Below are 7500 nucleotides of genomic sequence, written 5' to 3'. Positions count from 1 at the left end.
GGTAGATGAATGAAACAATTTCAATAATCAGTTGTCATTAGGGAAATTTAAAAGATTAGGCAAATTTATGGATGAGGATGAAAAGTGATGTTAGAAAGAAGGATTACGACTACTACTACTACTACTACTACTACTACTACTACTACTACTACAAACATTTTACTTCCTTAATCTTCACGCTGAAAACTGAATGAAATGTTAGTTAATACATGATACACTATTTTTTGTGACAGTGAAGAAGTGAAGACGAAAAACTGGCTGAGTGAAATGTCATCCTCAGGTGAAAATGCTTGAAATGAAGTGGAATTAAATACACGAGAGAAAGAAAATATGTGCAAACTAAGAAAAAGGTAAATGAAAGCATGATAGAAGAAAAATATAGTGTAAAAATAGAAAAAAAAAGTCTTAATTTATTTGTCTGTTGTTTTATTACCAGTATATATTCAGTTGTTTATTTATCCCTTTATTTCACGACTAGAATTCATACAGTTTTTTTTTCCTTGCTTCATTTAATTCTAGTTTAGTTTATTTGCTTCACTTTCACTTTTCTCAAATACGCACGTTCATTTTTTTTTTTCTCTCTCCATTTATTTATTTTTTTATTTCTATTCCGGCAAGACAAGATTTAGTGCAAGACTCACCACGTTTTCCTCGTCATAGTTAATTCCAAGCCAGCTATTTCACCTGACTTTGATTCACTGCCACGCTCGTGTTTATTACTCTGATAGCTCTACACTATTCATTCACTTTTTTTATTCTCTTATTTATTTCTAGTCGATCAAAAGTCTTCCATATTTTTTTGTTTCTTATTGGGCAAGAATTCGCTGCTCTTCTCGTGCTGAAACAATTCAACATTATTTCCTTTTCATTTTTTTTTGTTTTTTTTATTCATTTATCTATTTTGCTTTATTTCTTTCTCTTTTTCTTACGTGTTTCTCGAATTATTTTGTTGTCGTTTTCTTGTTTTGCCTCTCTCTCTCTCTCTCTCTCTCTCTCTCTCTCTCTCTCTCTCTCTCTCTCTCTCTCTCTCTCTCTCTCTCTCTCTCTGTCATTCTTCTCTATATATCTTTCTTCTATTCAAGAGAAAGTAAACAAGAAGATGAATTTTTTTTTTTTTTATGATAAGGCCTATAGCGCATGTAGTATATGGGAAGTGTTGTCCAGCGCAGGCAATTTTATTTAAAGTGGTATCCATATTAGAGCCCATATCACCTCCCAAGCGCATCTTTGGTGTAAGGCATAAATATGTATCATGTTTAATATCTTCAATTCTGGGACACATTTTTACCTTGAGATTTGTGTACGATTAGACCATTTTATTGACATTAGGAAAACTTTATGGAAGTCAGAAGATTAACGACCAGAGTCTTCACTATTTAAATTTTACACAGGAGTTTCTGAAGCTGTTTGAAATCACCAAATAGTACTATAAGCAGAATGGATATGGAGATGCGTCATGGTACTGAAGGGGTTAAAATCAAGTACTGTCATTTTCTAGTAACCTTTTGCCTCATCTTATTCACTGCCAAGACTCTCCATTGTTAGCACGCAGATCACCGTAACAGGAACAAAACACCAGAGAATAAGTGAAGCGACAAGAGCCCATTAGACCTACACGTGGCAGAGTCATTACAAAGCACACCTATTTATATCCACCTATCATCCCCATCCTTATATTTGTCTTACCTTCTTTTAATAGGTTAGGTCAGGTTGGGTTAATTAGGTTAGATAACTCCTTCAGTGTTATGATGTGTTTTCATATTCATTCTGCTTACTATTTGTTGATTTTATACAGCTGGAAAGATTTATGTGGGGATCGAAACAGTGAGGATTCTGGCTATTAATCTTCTGACCTCCATAAACCCTTCCCAATGTCAATAAAATCGTCTAATCATACCAAAACTCAAGATAAAAAAATGCATCCAGTACTGGAAGGGTTAAACCTCTATAATGACTCAGCTTCATTACTGAGTCTAGTCTATCACTCTATATGGCAACTAATTCCTTCGTATATCCTCTCTGAACCTTATTTTTCAAGCTTGAACCCATTATTTCTTGTTCCACCTTGATATTTACAGGAGATAAGAGAGGTGGAGGTTTCAAGACATTTATCTCTTTTATTAGCTAACTTTCTCTGACCTGTAAGGGAACTGGCACCTAAGTGAGCCTTTTATTTTCGTTTCATGTTACTTTTGGCCAGCTTTCATCTCGTACATAAAAAAAAAAGAGTTGATTCTGTCCCTCCTAAGCTACACAGACTTATGACAAATTACTACAGATATTAACCAAAAAAAATATGAAAAAATGTCTAAAGAGCTTGAGATGATTAAGGAAAGTTGTTTATTAGTTATGAGGTTAGTGATGGATGGGAGGAGAGTTGGGAGAGGCGGAATAAAATGTGTGGGAGAGAAAATGAGAGAAGGTTAGGTTAAAGATGGACAAAAACAAGGTATGAAGAGAGAGAGAGAGAGAGAGAGAGAGAGAGAGAGAGAGAGAGAGAGAGAGAGAGAGAGAGAGAGAGAGAGAGAGAGAGAGAGAGAGAGAATTGTTTAGTAGGAAAGTTAATAATGGATGGGAGAGGAAGAGAAAGGGTAGCAATGATTGTTGATTACCAGCTCCAAATAACACTTTCCAAAGGGACACGAGACGAGAGTGACCGTCTAGACAGAAAGCAATAAATAAATCACGCACTCTGATGTCTAAATAAAGATAAAAGTGTAAGAAATTTAAGGTCAAAGTTTTTTAATGCAGTGTCAATCTTTTCAACACTACGAACCTGAGATAAAACTGAGGACATCGATGGACACTTGATCTTTAAATGCCAGGACTTTTAAATCAAATGGCAGACGTTTTTTAAGTTTGAAATGTTCTGAACTTTTAAAGGAGAAAGGCCACGATAGCATTGGTAACAGTGACGTAAGGTGACCCAGTATTTGGTAACAGTGGTGTTTTTATTCAGGTACGAGATAAATGTTGAAGTGAAAACTGTGAAATGAAATGAAAATAATAAAAAACTTTGAAATGGAAATAAAACGTGATTGTCTTTTCTCAAACCAGTAGGAAAATAATTGATTATGAGAGATGTAATTGTTTTCTTTTTTTTATTTGTTTATTTGGGAAAAGAATTCATTAAAGGAAAAAATAGGAAGATTAGAATAAAAAAAACTATGAAATGACGTGAAAATAAAACCTGTTTGTGTTTTCTCGAACCAGCAGGAAAATAATTGAATAAGAGAGCTGTAATTGTTTTCTTCTTTTTCTTTGTTTTAATTGGGAAAAGATTTGACGAAAGGAAAACAATCAGAGGGTAAAATTTTAATGAAAAAAAAACTGAAATGAAAATAAAACGTGATTGTCTTTTCTTTAACCAGCAGGAAAAGAATTGAATATAAAAATTTTTACTGATGTTGTTCTTTTCTTTGTTTTAATTGGGAGGAAGTGAAGAATTGATAAAAAAAATATAAGGTGAAAATGAAATAAAGAAAAAAATAATGAATACAAAAAAATGAAAAAAAAGGAATTGGTAAAAGGAAAATAACTATAAGGGAGAATTAGAATGAAAAAAAAATCATGAATAGGAGCAAAGACTAGGAAATCAAAATAAACAGAATCATCGTTTTCTCTCACTTACAGAAAAGAATTAAATAAGAAAATGTTAGTTGTGTTGTTCTTTTCTTCGTTTAAATTGGGATAATGATTGATGAAAGGAAAAATTAGAAGGGAAAAAAAACTATGAAATGAAAATAAAACTGGAAAATAATTGAATATGAAAAGGTTAGTTGTGTTGTTTTCCTTCGTTTCAATCGGAAGGAAGATGAAAAATTGATAGAAGAACAACAATAAAAAATAAATGAAGTAAAAATATCGTAAGATTAAAAACTATGAATGAAAAAAAAAAAATGTTTTACTCTAACCAGAAAAAAAAATGAATGAGAAATGTAATGTTGTTTTCCCTCGTTTTAATTGAAAGGAAGGTTAGAAATTGATGGAAGAACAACTGTAAGGTAAAACTGAAGTAAATAATCATCAATAAGACTAAAAACTATGAAAATGAAAAAAAAAAACAGAAAAAAAATATTGAATGAGAATTGTAATGTTCTTTTCCTTCGTTTTAATTGATAGAAGAAAATTTTTGTTTTTAGTTGTATTTCAATTAATTCTGAACCTTTCTTCCAATTAAAACGAAGGAAAAAACAAAACAATTAAAATTTTTATAATTCAATTAATCGTGTATTTTTTTTATTTCATAGTTTTAATCCTATTTATTACTTTTCTCTTCATTTTTACCTTATAGAAATAAAACTAAGTGAAAAGTTATGAATAGGACTAAAAACTATGAAAAATAAGATGGAAATAAGGTAAAAATGAAAAGAAAAGTAATGAATAGGATTAAAAACTTACGAAATATATTAAAAAAAAATAACACACGATTAATTGAATATAAAAAAAAAAAATGAATTGTTTTGTTCTTTTCCTTCGTTTTAGTTGGAAGGAAGTTCAGAATTGATTGAAATACAACTATAAAATACAAATGGAGCGAAAAGTTATGAATAGGACTAAAAAAATATGAAAAATAAGATAAGAAGAAAATAAAACAATATCTTTTACTCTAACCAACAGTAAAAAAAAAAATGAATGAAAATTGTAAGTTGAAAGGAAGGTTAAGAGTTGATGAAAAAAAATAACTAAGGTAAAAATGAAGAGAAAAATAATGAAAAGGAATAACGACTATGAAAAAAAAATGAAAAAACAGGATTAATTGAATATGAACATTGTGATTGTAATGTTCTCTTCCTTCGTTCTAGTTAAAAGGAAGGTGATAAATTAATGGAAAAATAACTGTAAGGTAAAAATGAGAAAATAATAAATAGTACACAATGAAAAAAATGAAAAAAAAAGAAATAACACTCGATTAATTGCATATGAAAATTGTAATTGTAATATTCTTTTCCTTCGACTTAATTGGAAGGAAGGTGATGAGTTAATGGAAGAACAACTAAAAATAAAAAAAATAAAGTAAAATAATCATGAATAGGAGGAAAAACTATGAAAATAAAAAAATGGAAAAATTAAACACGATTATCTTTTCTCGTACTTGCAGAAAATAATTGAATAGGAAGGTGAAAAATTGATCAAAGAAAACTACAAGGAAAAATGGAAATTAATAATCATCAATACTTTTATCCGAAATAGAGGGGAAAAAAAAAATGTCAGCAAAAATTACCTTGAAATTATGAGTTTGCTTTTTTTTTTTTGGTAAATTCCTGATGACAATTTATAAAAGAGAGAGAGAAAAAAAAACGAATTATTGTCTCTCTTCTTGACGTGAGAGAGAATAATTGACAAGAACCAAATTAGAAAACGGATTAAAATACAGCCATTATTCATTTTTTCTTCTCTTTTTCACTTTTCTTCTGCTCTCAAAATCATTATCTTTTTTTCTTCTTTTTCTTTCTCCTCCTTCTCTTCTTCCTCTTCCTTTTTCTCCTACTCTTTTCCTCCTCCTCCTCTTCTTCCTTCTCCTCCTATTCCTCCTCATCCTCTTCCTCCTCCTCCTTCTTTTTTTTCTTCTTTTTTTTCTTCTCCCTCCTCCTTTCCCTCCTCCTCCTCCTCCTCCTCCTCCTCCTCCTCCTCCTCCTCCTCCTCCTCCTCCTCCTCCTCCTCCTCCTCCTCCTCCTCCTCCTCCTCCTCCTCCTCTTCCTCTTCCTCCTCTTCCTCTTCTTCTTCTTGTTCTTTTTGTTCTTCTTGTTCTTCTTGTTCTTCCTCCTCCTCCTCCTCCTCCTCCTCCTCCTCCTCCTCCTCCTCCTCCTCCTCCTCTTTCCCTTTACTCATCTTCCTCTTTCTCTTCCTTACACTCATTGCACTAAAGAAAAAAAAAAAAAACAAGAAAGAAAAAGACAAACACACATTTATTACCTGCTCTATAAAAACAAAATAAATAAATAGACAAAAATAAAAATAAAACTTTTCACCAATAAAAAAAGTAAAAAAAAAGATGAAAAAAAAGAAGAAAAATATTGTTGTCACATTTTCTGTCTTTGTTTACATTTCATATAATATTATTTTTGTATTTTTTTATTCTTATTTTTATTGCTCTTTGTTTTTTGAGCGCCGCTGTGTCCGTTTTCTCTTTTAATGGCGCCGTTTTCTGTGCGAATTTTTTATTTTCTATTTCAGGGCTGACAATTTTATTCGCGTTTTATTGGTAATGATTTCATCTGCTTGTGTTTTATGTGTGGCGTGACAGGAGAGAGAGAGAGAGAGAGAGAGAGAGAGAGAGAGTTTGTTTTCATGTCCTTTTTTTACACATTTCACTATTTTTGATGTAACATTTAAAGAATTTCCTTGATTTCTTAATACTTGACTTTCTCTCTTTCTTTTCTTTTCATCTTTTTATTTTCATATTTTTTCCTTTTTTTCCTTTCCTTCCTTCTCACGTTTCATTCCCTTATTTTTTTTTTTTTTTCTCCTACTTCCAATCTTTTTCTTTTCTTTTCTTTCTTTCTTTCTTCATTTTTTCTCCTCTCTTTTTATCATTACTATTTCTTTCTTCTCTTTCATCATTTTCTTCTTTCTTCTTTCCTTTTATCTCCATTTTTCTTGGCTCTTCCCTCTCCTTTCGTCTTCTTTGTCTTACTTTCCTTGCAATTTTTCTCCTTCCTCCTCCTCCTCCTCCTCCTCCTCCTCCTCCTCCTCCTCCTCCTCCTCCTCTTCCTCCTCCTCTTCTTCTTCCCAACGGACAAACTTTTCGTCGTAAATCAAGAAAAACTACGGAATAAAGAGGTAGAGAAAGACACGCTCTCTCTCTCTCTCTCTCTCTCTCTCTCTCTCTCTCTCTCTCTCTCTCTCTCTCTCTCTCTCTCTCTCTCTGTCATCACTTTTCCCATTCTCTTGTGGTCTATTCGTTCATTTCTTCTTATCTCTTCTTCAATTTTTTGTTTCGCCTTCTCTGTATTCCTTTGACATTTTTCCTCCTCCTCCTCCTCCTCCTCCTCCTCCTCCTCCTCCTCCTCCTCCTCCTCCTCCTCTTCCTCTTCCTCCTTCTCTTCCAGCTCTGTTTGTTTTTCTTTTCAAATTCTGTCTTTTCAAGGTTTTGTTTTACACACACACGCACACACAATCTCTCTCTCTCTCTCTCTCTCTCTCTCTCTCTCTCTCTCTCTCTCTCTCTCTCTCTCAGCCTACGTCCCTTTCTCTCAGCCTCAATTCTTTTGCGTTTCATACAAGCCTCCCCTCCTCCTCCTCCTCCTCCTCCTCCTCCTCCTTTTCCTCTTTCTCCTCCTCCTCCTCCTCCTCCTCCTCCTCCTCCTCCTCCTCCTCCTCCTCCTCTCTTCCTCCTCCTCTCCTTCCCTCTCCTTCTCACCTCACAATCTTTCTTTCCTTCCCTCTTCTCCCCTCTCCTTCCCCACCTCACACTCTTTTCTCCCCTTAACCTAACTTCCCCTCTTTCACTCCCCTCTTCTCCTCTCTCTCCTCCCCTCTTTTACCTTCCTCCCATAA

General features: G+C 33.2%; 1 protein-coding gene and 1 long non-coding RNA gene across 2 annotated transcripts in view; one reads left to right on the top strand and one right to left on the bottom strand.

Annotated features, from left to right (window-relative positions):
* Positions 1-968, top strand: part of LOC123502031 — a 37566-nt gene extending 36598 nt beyond the window's left edge. Inside the window, exon 3 of the long non-coding RNA XR_006673778.1 lies at positions 234-968. This is a non-coding gene — a long non-coding RNA (uncharacterized LOC123502031). The remainder of the gene's footprint in view (positions 1-233) is intronic.
* LOC123502030 overlaps positions 1-7500 on the bottom strand; it is a 158491-nt gene that overhangs the window by 7850 nt on the left and 143141 nt on the right. The window lies entirely within an intron of this gene.

The sequence above is a fragment of the Portunus trituberculatus genome, chromosome 10 (assembly GCF_017591435.1).
Source record: "Portunus trituberculatus isolate SZX2019 chromosome 10, ASM1759143v1, whole genome shotgun sequence".
NCBI lineage: Eukaryota > Metazoa > Arthropoda > Malacostraca > Decapoda > Portunidae > Portunus > Portunus trituberculatus.
The sequence above is the reverse complement of the archived record's forward strand: the minus strand, read 5'-3'. Positions and strand labels throughout refer to the sequence as shown.